The following is a 20091-nucleotide window of genomic DNA, read 5'->3' on the forward strand; positions in this document are numbered from 1 at the left end:
CCTGCTTCAAATTCTGTGTCTCCCTCTCTGCACCCCTCCCCCCCCCTTCCCGGCTTCTCTCTCTCTCTCTCTCTCGCTCGCTCGCTCGCTCTCAAACATAAATAAATATTAACTTTTTTTTTTTTTTTAAATATACTTTCCTTGCGGTGCCTGGGTGGCTCAGTCAGTTAAGCTTTCGATTCTTGGTCTCAGCTTAGGTCATGATCTCACAGTTTGTGGGATCAAGCCCTTCATCAGGCCCTGCATGGTCAGCCTGGGATTCCCTCTCTCCCTCTCTTTCAGCCTCTCTCCCCACCCCCACCCCCACTTCTCTCTCAAAATAAACATTAAAAAAATATGTATATGTACTTTTTCTCCTTTTAGTATTCTAGAAGTTATGCCTTTCATCTTCAGATTGTTCTTTATAATACCTGGTGTGAGGTGGTCTTAGTATGTGAGTAATAAGGAGATGGAGAACTAGTTGTAGAAGAATTAGAAGGAGAAAAGAGAAACTTGGAAAGAATTCCTGTCCTTTTTTTTTGTTGCTCAGTGTCCAAGAGTTTTGCAAGACTTCGGGAGCCTTTTTGTTGGGTGATGGTAGAATTTATTTTTCAGTTTGTGATATATTGTGTTATCTGTCGTGGTTGTGTGGGTTTGATGAAGCAACTGCCACTAGTTCGGAATGACTAGAGAGAACCTCTGGGCAGTCGGTAGAAGAGTCTAATTGGGCCAAACTCTCCAGCAATGATGCCATCAGGGCTCAGAGCTTGGATTCTGTCCTTTGAATATTACTGCAGTTTGGACTTTTTGGGAAGGAGGAAGCTAGTGAGAAATAATATCTGAATAACTAGAGATTAGTCAAATGAGGCTAGAGAAATGTAACGAGAAAAAAGACTTCTTTTTCTTCACAAATACAAAGAAATACCTGTCAGCCTGGAACCAACAACGGAAATGGTACAAGGGTACAGAGCAGAGAATGGGACTTTTAAGGGACACATCTAGAAGGGCAAGCTAAAGGGCAGTTGTGGAATGGATCTAGCCTCAGAGGATTTCTGGAAGCAGAGGGTCAAGATAACACCTACAGCCAGCAACTCAGGTGGCCACTATGACACTGTGAAGGAATTTTGTTTAGCCAACCCTGGGGGGTTGGGGGGGGGGTGTTTTTCAAAGTTCCAGAAGACGGCAGGAAGGTTCAGGGTACTGTGTACAGATTTCGGAGGTGCTAGAGGTGCAAAGGTAGACTACATTTCTATAATTTAATTTAGAGAACAGACCCAGGTTTCTAGAGGTCAGGATTAGACAAAAAATGTTGTTGATCTCACAGAAAGCGCCTTCTCAGACCTCTTTAGGGAATGCAGTTCACAGTAGTGTGACGCAGTTCCACAAGGGGACCAGTAGGCCCAGGTGTCTGGAACCACAGGAGTCTGAGAAAGACTCACAATTCAGAAACCCAGAATCAAGTGTTCTGTGATGTGAGTGCTGGGAACCCTCGGGTCATGGTGGGTACTGTCTCTCAGAGTCCTGAGATCAAATAGTCACCTGGGTGGACACCTCTCCAGTCTATGACTTCCTCTGCCATGTTTCTACCCATTGATGATCCAGACACTTAGCACCTTACCTTCCTCTCCAAATACCTGGCCTTTCTTTGATCTTCTTCTTGACCAGAAAGTTCCTTTTAAAAACCCCACTGGTTTCCCTGGACACTTTTTTCTATTTTCTGCTCATTTAAGGATTTAGCATTCCTAATGTTTTCTCTATCAGTTAGTGTCCATTTAAGAGACAAAAAAAACCCCTAACTAGTTATTTGAACAGAGAGAATTTAATAGATTTTTAAAAAACCATTAATGAGACACAGAGCTGTCAACAAGGCAAATGAGAGGGTAGAAGGAGAATGCTATGATATGGAGGAGACAACAACGGGAAGCAGCTACCACACGTAGGATTGAAAAAACAAAGGGAAGAGGCTGGGAGTGTTAGTTTTAGAACTTAAGGTAGGGCTCCCACAGAGCTGAAATTCACATTTCTGAGGAGAAGGGGCTGCTTGGCTGGTGTTGGAGACTCTGAGCTTTGGAGGAGTGGTCTCAGGAGACCTGGGTTTTTGAAGAAGGAGCCCAGATAGGTGTTTGGGGGCCTTGGGGGAGGCTTGATATGGCATCTATTGGAAAAACCGCAAACCGTATTCACCTGCTGCTTCAGGAAGGAACTGCTATTGCTGGAGTGAACTCAAGACCTGATGGTGGACAGGAAAAAGCAAGCCTCTTCTCTTTCTTCATTCAGCCTCATGGTCACCCTCTGGCGCCCCTGATTGTAAGTCGAACCAGAAGCCTGTGGTCCAAGCAGAGTCACGGCCTCAGCGTCACACAGCCTCAGCATCACAAAGAAGAGGGAAGGGTGGATCTGGAGTTGAGAGGTAAAACCTTAACCTGCACACTCTCCTTCTAGCTTGTTGGGGAAGCACCTAGTTCTTTCCTGTTAGAGCCATGTATTATTGATTACAACTAGAACTGTGTTTGAGGCCTTTCCAGGTACCTTTTCTTGGGAGGGAGAACCATGCCTTTCCTTCCTGGACTTTAAAAACTTCTGCCTTCCTGAAGTCTAAGGCATATGCTTGATTTTGCTTATCCCTTTCATATCTAGCTGTTAAAAGAAAAAATGTCGACTTCCACTTTCTTTTGAAAGGTGAAGACAAGTCAAGAACATGTCTACCCCTCCATATAATATCTGTATCCAGTTATCAATTCTAGATCTTATTCCTGTATTAGTTTTATCTGTCAGAAATGTGTAATTGTCTCCTTCTGACTAGGTGGCCCATAGCAAAATTCCAAAACAAGTCATTTGTCTTCTCTAACTCACCCATTCTGTCCTGTGTTGCCATTCAAAGGTTACTCACGTGAGTGGCTTCTTGACATACAGTATTACTCAGTCTCACCCTATTTCAAGACTGCTGTTTAAGAATAGGATATACTCTTCCATTGTTGTATTTCAATCTGGATTTCCTCCCCACCATGTCTCAAAGATCACGTTAGGGTGTAATCTTAAGCTTACTTTGTTTATAACACGTAACTTGGCAGGTTAGGGAGACAGTATGGTATCGTGGGGGCTGTGGACCAGATTGCTTTTGTCTAAAACTTTGTTTTCCTACTTACCAGCTCTACGTGTCTTTGTACAAGTTACTTAGCTTCTATAAGCCTCATTTTATTCATTTGTAAAATGGAAGTAATAATAGTACCTCCTTTATAGGACTGTTTTTCAGTCTAAAAGCAATACACAGATAGTCAGTTCTCAATCAATGACAGCTATTATTCGTATAAAGATCCTGAGGCTATAAGTATTATTTCCATCTCTCATCTCCCAATATTTTTGCAGTGTAAAACACTAGGCACTTCACATACTTTTATTCATTTTCTCATCTTGTGTTCCTCTAAAGGTACCATTTTTTCATAGGTTTATCAAGGCAGTTGTCTCTTTTTCTTTCTTTATTTAAAGTCTTTCAATGAGGTCGTTTAGACTCTGGTCATATATCCTTCCCAGCCAAGAATCCATCATTCATCCCAGTACCAAACACCATGGTTTTGTTTTTTTAATCTCATTTCTCATGATGATCTCTCTATTGGGACATTCAACTCTCACATCTTCCTTTCTAGGCCAAAGCCCTGACTGTTGGTAGAGAAAAGCATAAGTTCATCATCTGTGCTTATTGAGTCCTTTGATTCCTTGCCCAAGGCCTCATAATGTCTATTCAGATAATGTCATTCATGAAGCATTTTAAACTTAGTTCCTGCTAGGAGGAGATTTCCAGGAGCAAGTTAATAGGGATCATCAAGTGGCAGAGGAATCAGAGAAGCAGACCTGAGAGCTTAAGGGAATAGCCTTCAAGAGCTTGGTGATTCATCTTGGGTATGTGCCTTGGACAGGATGCTTTTTCATACAGGTTGAGTAGGGCATCTTGAGCCTGTCAGAAAATGAAGCTATCTTCAGAATGCCAAAGAAATATGCTATTTCGTCAAAATAACCACTCAAATAATTTCCAAGTTAATTTATTTTTCATTTGGTGTTGGCATTCACACATCCAGCCCAAGACTCTCAAAGGAATAAATTATTATTTCAGCATGTAAAGGTTTAGTTTTTTCTCTTGGGAGAAGAAAGCCATCCAAATTATAAAAGTAAAAATATATATTGTATAGTGAGACCTTCATAAATCTACTTCCATGGGCCAGAGAAGAGGCATCAGGAATGCCTCTTTAGGGGAATTTCATATGTGTCCATGCATGTAGAGTTCAGGCTTTAGAAGATAAATGTGTCAAGAATGTATAACTGCTGCTGAGTAATTATGCAACTTATATTTCTGCCAATAAATTTCGGGCCTGATTTATGTCAGATCAGACTGTAAATCCAGTGTTTGCACCAATTATCAAAAAGGCATTTTATAATCTTGAATGTATTATTTTCAAAGAGAAAATAAACAGGGGAATGTTATTTGGGTCTATGCTGCAAACTCTGTTGGAGGTTGGAATGGGCTGGGGTGGGGAGTCTGTCTGGAGAAGACTGAGCTCTGAAAAGAGAATTTTTAATCTAAGGGTCCAGAAATTATGATGACTCTATGAACCTTGGGCCTGAGCTCTCATGTGAAAAAATAATGAGAGGAGCCATCTTAATTCTTCTAGAAAAAAATGAGTATATCCTCTCATTTACTAAAGTAATGAGAGAAAATTGTTCTGTAGGGAATGAATTCTCAGGAATCTCCACCCTGTATACCCCTCAACTGTGCCAGGTGCCAATTACTCAGTCTAAATTTGTAAGACCTGGACAGTGCATCTCAGTGCTGGGAAATCGCCTGGGGAGCCTTGGAAACTACTGATATCTGGCTGTACCCAAGAAATCTTAATTTAATTGGACTGGGGTGCAGCCTGGGTATTGCTAGTTTTTTGTTTTATTTTTAATTTTAGTTAACTTACAGTGCAATATTGTTTTTAGGAGAATTCAGTAATTCATCACTTGCATACAACACCCAGTGCTTATCACAACAAGTGCCCTCCTAATACTCATCACCCATCTAGCCCATCCCCCCATCCATCTCCCTCCATCAGCCCTTGATTTGCTGTCTATCATTGTATGTATGTATATATGTGTGTGTATACACACACGCACACACACACACACACACACACACCGTATCTTTCTCTGTTCATCAGTAAATGGACATTTGGGCTCTCTCCGTAGTTTGGCTATTGTTGATGATGATAACACTTCTGTAAATATTGGGGTGCGTGTATCCCTTTGAATATGTATTTTTGTATCCTTTGGGTAAAGACCGAATAGTGCAATTGTTGCATCATAGGGTAGTTCTACTTTTAGTTTCTTGAGGAACCTCCATACTATTTTCCAGAGTGGCTGCACCAGTTTGCATTCCCATCAACTGTGCAAGAAAGCTCCCCCTTCTCTGCATTGCCAATACCTGTTGTTTCCACAGTTGTTAATTTTAGCCATTCTGACAGGTGTGAGGTGGTATCTCATCGTGGTTTTGATTTGTATTTCCCTGATGATGAGTGATGTTGAGCATTTTTTCATGTGCCTGTTGGCCATCTGGATGTCTTCTTTGGAAAAGTGACTATTCGTGTCTTCTGTCCATTTCTTCACTATGTTGTTTGTTTTTTGGGTGTTGAGTTTGATAAGTTCTTGATAAATTTTGGATACTATCCCTTTATCCGATATGTCATTTGCAAATATCTTTTCCCATTCCATAGAAGGCAAGGGAAACAAAGGCAAACATGAACTATTGGTACTTCATCAAAATAAAAAAAATGTCTGCACAGCAAAGGAAACAATCAACAAAACTAAAAGACAGCCTATGGAATGAGAGACGATATTTGCTTGTTTTTTTAAAGCACACTGGAAGAGAAGCATTGGTCGAGGTTGACTGCCTGGAAGTGGCATCTACCTTGTGATAACTGTAGCAGAGTCCATTAGCAGGAATGTGAAACAGGGCTACAGTGGAGCTCTTCCTCGTTGCTGTCCTGTTTCCTCGGTGCTCCTCATTCTCCTACCTTGTAGCATTGGCCCTTGACTTTAGATGATCTTGTATCTGTTGCCTATAATTTCATACTTCTGATTCCCAGGTGCCTGCTGGTCCTTCCCCTGCCTGCTTTGACTCCAGAAATTTGTATTTTCCTTCCGAGTGTTTGTCTACTCTATTGCAAACTCTGTCCTCCTGATTTCCTAGCTGCCTTTGCAAGCCCCTCCAGCTGCACTGACTTGAGGCAGGTGTCTGACTCAGTTCTCTTCAGTTGGTGCAGGAGGCTGGGACCTCTCCATAGGTAGCCCCTGAATATATTTGTTCAGCTTGTGACTTCTGTGGGTTGGGATAAGGTCCAGGCCTATCCATCTAGATAGTAGTCTTCTTGTTTTAGGAGACAACAATAGTGTGATTCTGGATCAGAACAGCCTGGGTTTGAATCCTGGGCAGGGAGGTCACAACAGGAAGAGAGAAAAAGCCTAGATGGCCAGGAGCCAGGTTCCCAAGCCAGGGGCCTGAGATGTGGAAAGGAGGAATATTACAAAGGGAAGCAGGGAAAGAAATGAATAACAAGTAACACAATCTTTAGGTAAACCTAAGTATGTATGATAAATGTTAGTGTTGGTTACTGTAGCTCATTCAACTGCCATTGTCATTTAAAAAATTCTGCAGTGTGTCTTCTTTGTGACTTTTAAATAATATCCTTGTCTCAAGCCACAAGCAGAATGGAAGTGTAAATTTTTTTAAATGTCAAAAAACTAATACATATATATTTTTAACAATTCAAACATTAAGAGTAAACTATCTCTCTTACTTTCTCTAAAATAAAAAAAAAAAATTTCAATGGGGTGCCTGGATGACTCAGTTGGTTGAGCGTCTGACTCTTGATTTCAGCTCAGGTTGTGATTCCAGCATCATGGGATTGAGCCTCGCACTGAACTCTGCACTAAGCATGGAGCCTGCTTAAGATTCTCCCTCTCTCTTTCTCTCTCTCTCTCCCCTCCCTCTCTCTCATTCTCTCACTCTCTCGCCGTCCCTCCCTCCCTCCCTCCCTCTGCCCCTCTTCCCTGTTCATGCTCTTTTTCTGTAAAATCAAAAAAAAAAAAAAAGTTTTAAAAGTAAACTAAAACCCACTATTGATTTCTATGCCCAATTCCAGTCGACTCCCAGAGGTACCTCTGTTAACACAGATGTAGTCCTTCTAGTGCTTTTACATACTATATATATGTATATTTATATAATATTCCTATATAAAAATAAAATATGCATTTTTAATTTACATAGGTGTTATCACATTCACAGTTCACCTAGGAATGCCAGAGAATACCATTTCACCATACCCTAACCAATGCTCATATCACACCGATATGGCTTATTATTGTTCCGATAGGCATTTCTTTGATTACAGGGGACATTGAACATCTTTGTATATGCTGTTACTTGGATTTCCTCCTCTGTGGATCCACTTTTCATATCTTTTGCCCACTCGGCCATTGGGGGTTTTATTGACCTTTTTATTGCCGTAGGAGTGCTTTATATATTACGGATTCTGACTCAGGCAACTTTAGGGACACCCCATGTTGTAGTCTACTTGAATAGCTCCTCCTGGTGGTGTGCAGTACACAGCCTGGGCAGCCGTTCCTGGTTGTTTTGAATCTTTTGTTTGTGATGAATTATATAAATATTTTATCCTTAACCTGTCTCTGTCTTTTAACTTTGCTTGTGTTATTTTTCACAGTAACAAAATCATTTATTTTTTTTAGTTGTATCTGTTAGTCTTTAACTTTGTGTTGTTTGCCTTCTTGGTTGTACTTAAAAATGGGCTTTCCTACAACATTTTCCCGTATTTCCTCTGATTGCTTTCATAGTTTTTGTGTGCTATATCTTTAATGTACCTGAAAATTATTAGTGAATGATGTGAAATAGGGATTTTTTTTCTAATGGATAACCAAGAGTCCCCACAAATTATTGGATAGCTGTCCTTTCCCCCCTGTCTAAAAATACTACCATTATTATATATTATTTCCCCTTACATTCATGAGTCAATTTTAGGGCTCTGAATTCTTGCATTTTTTTTTTTTTTAATTCTGTTCTTATGATTAAAGTAATATTAAAGGCGCCTGGGTGGCTCAGTCGGTTGAGAGTCCAACTTCAGCTCAGGTCACGATCTCGCGGTCCGTGAGTTCGAGCCCCGCTTCGGGCTCTGTGCCGACAGCCCAGAGCCTGGAGCCTGCTTCTGACTCTGTGTCTCCCTCTCTCTCTGCCCCTCCCCCATTCATGCTCTGTCTCTCTCTGTCTCAAAAATAAATAAACGTTAAAAAAAAATTAAAGTAATATTTGAAGGAAGTATTTAACTACACCAGTCAAGTGTAATCACTGTCTGTTAATAAGTGAGAGGTTGATATTGAAATAAAATCCACTCTACATTGATTTTAATCCATAGGGTAGAACATAATGTTGTAGTAAATTATGTATAAATTATATGGAGTTCTCACTTCTGAAAGGAGACTCCTCTATCTCAATAACTTGTTTGCCATCTTTATAAGGCCCCACATTGAAGAACCCCGTCTAGAAAGTCTTATATAGTTAGGACTGGTAGATCTTATGTGATTCTTAGACACAAGACACAGGTGCCCAGTTTAGCAGCTAACTTGTTTTGTTTCTTCCTGAATATTGTGCTTGACTTGAAAGCTCTTAACTGAATTTAACCACATACGTAGTGAACTAATACAAGTTAATTAGTATATCCTTTGACTTTAAATGAATTGGTCACTGCAACAAAAGTGCAAACATATTATAAATACATGAGCTTTTACACGGGGCCATGAGAACCTTAAACACGGGCTACATCTGATAGCAGTGTGACAAGTAGGAGGCCCTGAATAAATATTTGGAGTATGAATGAAGCTAACATCCAGCTTAACTTTGAAGCAACATTTATGCTTTCTTTTTTCTCGGCACTTCACTGATTTGCTTCATTCAGAGTAGCTCTTTTGTTCTCACTGCTTTATGACACATGATACTAGAACTTGGCATGAATCTGGCTTTCTTAGCCAGAAAACTTGGAGTCAATTTAATTCTTTTCTTTGGGATTTATTTAAACCCAAGATTTAATTATTTGGTTATTGGTTAAATAAGAAGCAACCTGAAGTATAGCTCTTATTATCTATATTAACTTTCCATATGGACCAAAGAATGAAAACTACACTTACTTTACTCTCCCTTCTCTCCAGGCAGCACTGTCTACGTAGAATAGAATGTGAATGGCTCGCTGGAGTTGCTCAGTACACAGTATTGTCCTCCTTGCATCCCAACCCCCATGCTCTGTCTGTATTTTTCTAATCCAAAAGAGCCGCTTGGCCCTGACTAGCCTGCTGTCTGCTGGGTTGTAGACAGATAGACTCTGTAGCTCCATGTCACTCGAAGACCTCATTCCATATACTACAAAGATTATTCGTGAAAATAGCCCAGAGACTTTCAGCAGTTTCCAGCTCGGAGTTCTTATCAGAGCTTTTCTTAAGAGTTCAAACTGTCTCCTTTGTGACTATTTTAAAGATATGGGGTATAGTAAGACTCTTTTCAAATGGTTATATAGGATGATAACTTGCCTACTCACATAAGGCTTAGTACCACTGACGATGCATGAGTGTTTTGATGGCAGCAGAAGATGTGCTTCTGGAGTCAAACGTACGGTACAGAGATTCTGTTCAGTGTAGCAAGCATAGTCTACATTTACACACCAAGAACCTTCCCATGAGTATATTCTGCATGCTGGTGTTTTTAAGTAATACTGACGTAATCAGACTGTTGTGTGCAACTCTGTTCTTTCTTAAAGCATGTGTGAGATAATGCAAAGTCAAAGTCAAAACTCCTACTAGACTCATAGATTCTTAGGAGTGAAAATGCCTTAGAGATCTTTTGGTCTAACCATCTGAATTTAGAATTGGAATGACTTCATTGTTGACTTGATTATATAAACATAACTATATTAAGCATACTAATAATGATAGTGAATAAATGAAAATTAATGTACATATAAACTTTAAATGAAGTGATCATTTGGGATATATCTATAAACACATGAAGTTTGCTCTCTTAAAAAAAAAAAACAAACAAACCCATAGCACCTATTGGGTGTGTGAGAGTGTATGTTTGCATTTATGCAGTGAGAAAAATGTGAGGTGGAGAGGTTACTGATTACCACCCATTCGACCGATATAGGAATGGTTAAAATGTGGAACAGTTTCCAGCTACACGTGGAATTCTGGCTGGCTGCTTTTCTACTTCAAAGTCTGTTTTATTTTGTGAAACACTTTCTTATCACATTTATTTATTATTCCTCAAAGGGATGCTGGGAAGGAGACTGCCTTTATTGCTATTCTCATGTTGACATGTGAGAAAACCGAGTTCACACAGAGCTTACATTCTCTTCCTGGAAATATATACTTAAAATAACCCACAAGATCCAGCCTCTCTGTCACTCAGCTCAGCACCCTCTTTTCTTTCCTTTTCTTCTAGTCCTAGGGCCTTTCACACGCATGAAACTGATGTCACGTGGAAATCCCCCATATCAAAGGTTGTGTAGAAATCCTCATGGGACACCGGATTAGGCATTTCCCCTGTGTGCCTGGAAATATACGCACACGGGATGACACCTCTAACCTTGGGAAGAATACCTACGATACAAAAAGTGTACAATTAACAGAACAGAGTTGGTTGCCTACAATGGGGAGGAGTGAAAAAGAGGATGTTCTGAAAATAACAAGAAGTTCTGTTTTTGCTTCTCCCCACCCGCACCCCTTGCCCCAACCCAGTTTTCCAACAGATATCTTATTCCAACATTTAAGAAAAACTTTAGTGTTTTCCTCTCTGCACTCAGTGGAATTTCACCAATTTCTTTGGAATGACAAGTATCAGAAAAAGTTTTGTGGTTGCTGAAATCACTGTTCCATAATCTATGAAGAGTCAAGATCTCATAGAAAGAAAATTCGCAGTAGATTAACTTAAAGTTAAAAAAATGAAACTGGTAGTCAGGAGGCCACTTGGGTTTTAATCTTAGTTCTGTACTGATAATGATAATCACTCATAGCTAAGTACCTCTTAACAGTTGATAAAGCATACTTACATTTATTAATCTATTTGATCTTCACATCAACTCTTCAAAGCAACTGTTTTACAAATAAGAAAACTAAAACTCAGAGAACTTAAATGACTTACTAAGGTTGTTTTACCTATAATCTGTACTCTTTCTGTGTTCTGAAGGCAGGTGCTTAACCTATCTTGCTCCCCATAAGTGAATATTTGCCAGCTATATGAGGGTGTGTAAGAAAAGTGGTGATAATATGGGTGGCATGGTTATTTGGAGTAAAAGTGCTAAATATATAAATAAATACATAATAATGAATAAAATTATTAATTAACACATTAAGTAATGACTTTAACTATAATTATTAAAGCATTAAATACGTTAACATAAATAGGTATATTAATATATGACAATGAAATAATAAAAAAATTATATATATATAGATACCATTATTTGTATGTTTAGTTTATTATTTATTATTACTTCTGAAATATTTGCAACCAGGTCTTTGCAGTTTGTAAACTGTCTTAAGTGGATGGTATTTAGCAGGCCCTGACCATTAGACACCCTTCTCTGTGAGTTTCCCAAGGAAAATAATATGTACAGAATTCAGGGTCAGACAAAGGATCATTTCATTTATTAGCTGGAGCCTTGACCCCAATCCAGGGTATGTGCCAAGTGAGCTCGGCTGCATTGTAATTGAATCTATAATTGAATCTTGAATCTTGTCATTCCATTGAGGAAGGCTAGTCCAAAGCTCACCAGCCAGAAAAATGAAAAGGAAGTAGAAGAAAGGCGTGGCCAGGTGCTCTCCTGAGCATAGCCCCGGCTCTCCTTAATACTCGAGCCTGGTAAAGGTAGAGCATGTGACCCCAAATATATATGCCCTAAAGCTTTAGCCTCTAACATCTGGAAGATGTAGCCCATTTCCAAAGTAAGAAGAATCCCAAAATTTGAGAATGCTATCAGGAAGTCGAAATTCTCTAAAATTCTTTCATTCGTCCCATAACATTCTATGCTAGGCATTATACCAGGTGCTGGGATATAGAGATGAGTATTTGCTTAATATGCAGAGAGAGACAGATAGACATACTGTGAATAATCAATTTAAATGAAAATTTCCCAGAAATTAGCCATTTGGCAGAGTGATTAAGAGATACAGAGGTGGTCTTTCTGAGGGCATGGATTCATATAGAATACCAGGAGATAATTCAGTTGAAAATAATACATGAACAAGGTCTATAACGTGAAAGAAGGCAATGTAGATGTCCCGGCAGGCAAAGAGAAGCCTGATGTTTTAGAGCTTCAAAAAGAAGAATATGCCAGGATTCCTCTAGTACTATTTTAGGAGCAGTTCTCCTAGCAATAGGGTCTAATACTTCAGACAGAAATATTCCTAAGGAAAGGCAGTTTATTAGCCATCACTGGAATCACCCTCCAAGTTGGCTAGGTTCTTGGGCTTTGGGTCAAAACTTTTCCCTAACACCTCCTTTCTTTGTCCTGAAGGGAGATGCCTATTGGTCAGGAGCCTGGGTTCAAATGGCCACTTTAGTTTTTTGCCTTAGGATATGTATCCCACTTGAAGTTTAATAAGTTGGCACTCTAGTTTCTAAATCAACTCTGGCCATACTCATTTGTTTGTTATTTTTATTATGATTATTCCTTCCCCACCTTCTAGAAGAATCATATGAACTAAGTGTCCCCAAAAGTCCATACATGGGTAGTTCTGTTCGAGGTATGCCTGGTATTCATGAGCATGTGGGAGGGCTATAGTCCTTGGTTCCCTTCCCCCAGCCACCTGCACCTCTTAATTAGGGTAGCAGCAATAAGATTCCAGGGTTCCTGGCCTAGACCCAAACTTGCAGTCACCATTCCCTGAGCACTGACTTGAATTCTCAGTTTTAGTACCAGGTTTGTATACAGTTGAACGTAAATAATTTTTGTTAAGACATCTTAATTGTTTGTATTTTTAAATTCTGGTCCCAAAAGGCAGCGTTGAGAGAAAGAGATTAAATGGGTATAATATATAGCCCATAATTTTAAGATACGGCCTCTGTTTCTAAAAGTTCTGTATGTCTTATTTACCACTGTGTCACTAGGACCTAATAGAGCTGACAACACATAGCAGGCACTCCAGAACTATCTGTTAATTATTAACTATTAACTAATTGATCACTCAGTCACTAATCAATCTAGGATATATATATATATATATATATATATATATATATATATATATATCAAATCAAGTAATTCAAGTCTGTAATTGATAAATAGAAAATGCACAGGTCTGACAGCAGGTTCTGTAGGCGGTCCGAGAATGGTTACTGACTGAAGGCTGAGATTTCAAGGACGGCATTGAGGTGTGCCCGGAGCTGGTGCCAAACGACAGCTAAGTGTAAAGGGGAGAGGCCCATGACTGAGGTCACAGGCAGAAGGTATGCCCCTTGACAAGAGTGGGGGCAGGGTTTGCATTGATCATCTAGAAGAGGCAAGAAGAGAAGAGGGGCCTCTTCTAGATCTTGGTAAGATTGTAGATCTTGGTAAGATGCTAAGCCAGGTTTTGACTTCATCCTTTTGGTAGTAAGATGATATTGAAGATTTCCAAGCAAGGGAATTCATGATGAGAGCAAGAGATCGGGGCCAAATACTTTTTTTTTTTTTTTTTTTTTTTGTATCAGAAGAGGTAATTGTTATAGACATGAGAAAAAATGAGATTTTTTTTTTTTAAACCCACTAAGAAAAAGATGACCCCTCCCTCCTTGGTGACCTTCACTGGACAGGATTTTTATGACAGCACCTGCTCTGCTTCACTGCGCTTATGTGAGCACGTGTCTCTGCCAGAAAAAGGCAAGACCCTTTTAAGGGAAGAGGAGCCAACAGTGTCTCCTACAGTGTCCCCGTATTCCCAAGACTGAGAAAAGCTTCACTATGGGAAAGGTGCTTCATAAAAGTTTGTCCCGGGGTGCCTGGGTGGCGCAGTCGGTTAAGCGTCCGACTTCAGCCAGGTCACGATCTCGCGGTCCGTGAGTTCGAGCCCCGCGTCAGGCTCTGAACTGATGGCTCGGAGCCTGGAGCCTGTTTCCGATTCTGTGTCTCCCTCTCTCTTTGCCCCTCCCCTGTTCATGCTCTGTCTCTCTCTGTCCCAAAAATAAATAAATAAATAAAAATAAAATAAAATAAAAAATTAAAAAAAAAAAGTTTGTCCCATCAGTAAACAAGCATTTAGTTCAGAAAGCAACTCCACCAACACTTGATCTCCTTTAATTCTTATATCTGCCCTGTGAATTCTCTAAGAGAGAGATCAGGCCTGGGCACTGGGGGATGTCTTCACTGAGGAAAAAGAACAGGAGGAAAAATCTAGAGGCCAGAGAAGTAAGACAACAGATCAGCCATCAGTGGCAAGAGCTACCAGAGATAAAGACAGAACCCAGGGGGATCAGGGGATGCCGGGGAGGACTGCAAAAGGGTCCAGCTGCTCAGGGGTCACAGACACCACCTCTCAGAAGAGGTCAGGGGCTGAAGTCAAAATGTTCAGGGACCAAGAAGTGAGGTCATGAAAGAAGTGGGGGTGGTGGGGCTGCATCATACATTAATCATTTGGAGAAATCTGACAGTAAAAGAAAAGACAGGCGTGAAGCTAGAGGAAGCTAGAGTCATCAGAGGTAAAACCGGGATGTGTGTATAGACACAGGAGGGCGGGGAGCAACATGAGGACAGTACGAGGGTGCGTGCGGTGGCACAGGTGAAGGCTCGGAAGGAGGGGAGGTGGGGCGGTGGCACAGGCGTCTCAGACACACCCTCTCTATGATGTAAAGGGAGCACACGTCCAGCAGAGCTTGAGCGCTCAGATGCTTCTATGCTGCTGTTAGTTTGCATGTTCCAAATAGCCATCTTTCCCTGTGTGTTAGCAGACTCCGCTATCTCTTTGAAAATGTTTTCTTTTCTTTTCTGTTTTTGATCTTAAAAATATCTGCCCCCCAAGAGAAATCACTGCTTCTCAGATGACATTCTGCTAGGCCAAAGCTACAAAACCTCACCCAAAATAGATCAAATATTTTAAATGTTTTCTTATTTGCACCCTTCACAAGTATGTCTGCAATGCAAAGCCAATTATGAGATTGGCTTTTTTTCCCCCCTGAAATGAGAGAAGGATATGCTTTCTGGTTGGGAGGGGACACCAGGTCTCACCACACGGTCTTGGTTGGATTAGACAGCCTTCGTTAAGCATGAGACAGGAAAAGGAAACACACACAGCTGGGTAAACACATGTGGTGCAAAGGGGTCTCTCTTAGCACTTGCCATTTGAGAGTCCATCTTGTGCACATGTCTGAGCTTCTCCTTTAGACCAGCAGTTCTTTAAAGGTAGGTGTGGTGTTTTTACAAGATAATAAAAGGCATAGAGCCTAACACTAAGCCTTGTAGGTAATACATGTTAAGAGGTTGGTTGCATGAATGAATGAATGAATGAATGCAACTGTCTGAGAGAAATCTGGCTATGGCTCTGAGTGACTCAGATACCCATCAGAGACCAAGAGGGATTTCTCATGGATGGAAACATTTTACTTTCCCTGAGGGTCGAGCAAATCCAGTAGAAATGAATGTGGGAAGAGTGGAAATCATGGAGACATCCAGTTATCCTCCCTAGATCAAGAAATAGGGAGACAGAGATTTCTGATAGGGAGACTGAAGGAATTGGCTACTCAGTGAGAGTGGGAAAAGGTAACATTTGTCTCATAAGCTCCTTCATACTGGGGCTTCTTGGATTACACCCTCTTTCCATCTCAGATCATCACCCTTATCCCAGACAACCAAAGCCCTTCTTCTTCTACTTGATGCTCTGAGAGACCAGCCTGTCTTTAATCCTTCTGTGCCCATCAAAGTGGATCAGAGCTGGCCCTCACTTTATCTGTACCCTATTCCTAAAACAGTTGGCATTAAGGCACTAAGTTAGACTATGGCTTAAGGTGTTAGCCTTAAAGAGTAACTGTTGATCCTATCATGTCAGACCCTTAATACAAAGGTGTGATTAAGTTGAGGACTTCATATTCAGGGCAGGTCCTCTCTCCCTGCTAGTCTGGTTGGTCCTGAGTGAGCTCTACTGATGCCCTCAGAACAAGGAAGAGCAGTGACCTTTCCCTGTATCACATAGGTGACCAGATACTAGTGCCTTGGGGAGAGAAATCTCATTTGTATAGCAGTTTCTTAAAAGAAAAAAAAAAGTCTAAGGATAATGTACAATCTGTATATATACTCTGCAGAATTAACAAATGTAATTGTTTTGTCATCATTACTTGAGGTCTTCTTTTATACATTTCAGATAAATTTCAAGTTTCTTGATTTTGTGACTAGTATCATTCTTTCTACCTTGTTACGGGTAACCACTATGTTGAATTTGGAGTGGTTCTAGCCTACTGTTGCCTGGAGCCATAAATAATTCATATGAATGGAATCATTCCAGCTGCAACTTGCTTTTTTTTTTTTCACATAATATGTTTTTGAGACCCAGGTGCATCTAATTCATTCATTTCAGCTACTATATAGTATTCCATCCTATACCATAGTTTATGTAGCGTTTCCCCTGCTGATTGCTGTAGGAATTTTGTGATATTGCTGTGACAGATAATACTCTGATGAGCTGCCCTTTACATGCCTCCTTGCTGAAGAACATGAGTTTCCTAAGAGGATATACCTAAAAGTGGGATTGCTGGACAAAGAAGACATATACTAAATATCACTGCCAAGTAACTCTACAAAGTGTCCCAATTTACTTTCTTATCGAAAACGCATAGGATTCTGCACATTACCAACATCATTTAGTTTTACAAGATTAAATGTTTTTTTCTTTACCAATTTGTTGGCTGTGAGCTGGTGTCAGTGTTTTCACTTTCATTTTCCTGATTACTCATAAGGTTGAGCATCATTTCAAGGACTTTGGCCTTTGCATTTTCTCTTCTGTGGATGTTACATCCTATTCCCATTTTGTAATAGTGTTGCCCCTCTCGCTCTCTACCTCAATTGATTTTTAGGCATTCTTGGATATTCTAGATTCTAATCCTTTATACATTGCACATTTTCTCTTGGCTTGTCTTTTCACATTGTGTATGGTGACTTTTATTTAACAGAAGTTTTTCTGTCTTAACCAAACTTTCTTGAGTCTAACTAAATTTCTTTAGTTTACTTCTTAATATATACAAATATTAGTTAGCTTTTTCTTGGTAAAAAATGCTACAAAACCTCAGTGGCTTACAACAACAAACATTATTTCTTATGCCTTTTGCATAAGGCCTGGGTCAGTAGCAACTCTGATGGTCCTGGCTGGGCTCACTGGGAACTCAAGCTGAAAAGTGGACACGATCTGGGGTATATTGTTTTCCTGTGCTTCTGTAACAAATTACCACAAACTGGGTGGCTTAAAACAACAGAAATGTATTCTGCCACAGTTCTGGAGGCCAGGAGTCCAAAATCAATGTGTTGACAGGGTTGTTGGCTTTTTCTGGAGGCTCCGAGGGATAATCTGTTCTATGCCTCTCTCCTAGCTTCTAGTGGTGACTGGCAAACCTTAACATTCCTTGGTTTGTGGATATATTGCCCCCATCTCTTCCTCTGTCTTCACATCTCCATGTCCTGTGTGTCTCAAATCTCTCTCTGCCTTTTTCTTATAAAGACACTTGCCATTGGATTTAGGGCCCAGCTAGATAAGCCAGTATGATCCCATCTTGAGATTCTTAACTGAATTACATCTTCAAAGACCCCCATTTCCAAATAAGGTCACATTTGCAGGTTCTCGATGAATGTGTATGTTCAGGGGGTGGGATGAGCCATTCAACCCACTCTGTGGTGCTTGTTGTCATGGCAAAGGGCAGACGCTCAGGGGTAAGAACAAAATGTAATGCTCTTAAACCTTCCACCCCGAACAGGCACACCATCACCTCTGGTGCGTCCCATCATTCAAAGCAAATCACAGGCCAAGAAGTCCTGCTGAGAGCCCTGCAAAGACACATGGCAAAGACTGAGTGTTTAATCCCATTAAAAGAGTAACTGATTAGTTGGCTACAATTATCCAGTCTATCACAAATTACCCTACTTTTAAAGTCCAATAATGCTCTGTGGCTTTTAACAAAAAGCGGTAACCATCCTCCCTACCCATTCTCATACCTGACCACCCACCAAGCAGTAGCTATCATCTTTTTCACAGTCTCCTTTTCTGGGCTTTAAATGTTGGGGTGTCGTTTTGTGCAGCCTTCTCTTCACTGTTTGCTTTCTTCCAGGTAACTTAGTCCTAGTTTAAAACCCTATCTAGAAATAGATGACTCTCAAGCCTCATCTCTCCCTAAAACATCAGATTTGTATATCACACTACCCATCTGCACCTCCACTTGAATGCCTTTGGTCATCTTAATATGCCTAAATTATGTCTAATGTGATTCCCACACCTCCTTGCAAATCGACACTTCCCTCAGTGGTCCCTGCTTATTAAATTACACCACTGACTCAGCTCTTCAGCCCATAAAAGGAGATATCTCTGATTCCTCTCTGTTTCTTATATTCCTCATCCAAACCAGCAATGAGTCCTGCTGTGTCCAAAATTCAATACTTTCTCAGTCCCCTGACCACAACTGCCCTAGTCCTGGCCAACACCTCCTGCCTGTAAGGAGGCAATAATTTCCCCTGCTTCTACACTGGTAAGCTCCCCTACAGGACGACGACCAGAGTGATTTTTTTCTCTCCCCACTCAACACCTCCCAGTGACTTTCCATCTTATTTAAAATAAAACTCAAAGTCTTTACCATGATGATAAGGCTCTAGATGATCCTATCTGCCGTTGGTGATCACTCCTCCCCAATTACTCTGCAATCTTTCTTGTTCTTTAATATGCACCTGCTATATTCTTGCTGTCAGGAATGTCATCGCTTTGTATGGTCCCAGTGCTTGCCCCTTCATTTTATTCATCTCCATTGAAAACTTCTTCATAGAGGACTTCCCTGATTTTCTCTATTCCATTACAATTTCTTTATAGCATTTCCCACTGCCTGACATTAATACATTTATTAGTTAGTGTATTTATCTGTCTCCCTCCATCAAAATGTATTTGGTTTGCAACGCCTAGAACAGGCCCTGGCATGTGGTAGACGCTCAATAAATATTTTTTCAGTGAATGAATGAACTATTTTTTGTGGGGGATCGGGGGAAGGTGGTATTTGTTTTCATATCCTTAAATAAATTGCTAGCTCTACTATTTATTAAAATTTCAGTACTAGATATTAACTATTGATTTCCTGCTAAACAAAATGAGGGTTTAGCTCTCTTATCCACCATCATCCTACAAACATGTTCTTGCTTGTTATCCTTGGAATCTAATTACATCATTGTTTTGGTGAAATCAAAATATAGTATTTACATTATTATGACTGTGTAAATTTTTCTCACAGTTGAACTATATGGTATACAATGATCCCTTTTCCTTTCTCATATAAACATTTTGTTTTTCCTGAAATTATAATGACCTCAATCTTACATTTACTCATTTCCATGTACCTATCACAGATGCTTTCCCCAAGAAAAAATCAGGTAATCTGTCTACCTGATTTTCCTGAAAACGTCCTCTCTGGATCCCTCTGCTTCAGTCTTTACTTGTTGCTCTCTTGACCAGCTGTTATCCTGGAATTTTCTTTCACTGTCATCATGGGACTACCCTTCACTTCTGTCATAGTTTTGTACTCTCTATTTTCTGATCCTTATCTTCTGTCTCGGTTTCTGGTTTCAACCCCAACTCCTCCCCCACCTTTGGATGGAACATAAAACCCAAGAACTTGATAACTTCAGAATTAAATATGTTTTCATTCATTGTACTAGATGCCCAGTGGGCCCTTTGAATCTGGAAACTTGTGTCCTTTAGGTGTAGGAAATTTTAATGTGTTATTTCTTTGATAATTTCTTTCCCACAATTTTCTCTTTCCTCTTTTTCTGGAACACTCAGATGTTGGGTTTTTTATTGATTCTTTAATGTTAT

General features: G+C 40.2%; 1 protein-coding gene across 1 annotated transcript in view; it reads left to right on the forward strand.

The window, feature by feature from the left end:
* Positions 1-2273: 2273 nt before the first annotated feature.
* Positions 2274-20091, forward strand: part of CALD1 (caldesmon 1) — a 211158-nt gene continuing 193340 nt past the window's right edge. Inside the window, exon 1 of the mRNA XM_047831711.1 lies at positions 2274-2389. The gene's annotated coding sequence lies outside the window, so the exon portion shown is untranslated. The remainder of the gene's footprint in view (positions 2390-20091) is intronic.

This window comes from Prionailurus viverrinus, chromosome A2, assembly GCF_022837055.1.
Source record: "Prionailurus viverrinus isolate Anna chromosome A2, UM_Priviv_1.0, whole genome shotgun sequence".
In the NCBI taxonomy this organism is placed as follows: domain Eukaryota; kingdom Metazoa; phylum Chordata; class Mammalia; order Carnivora; family Felidae; genus Prionailurus; species Prionailurus viverrinus.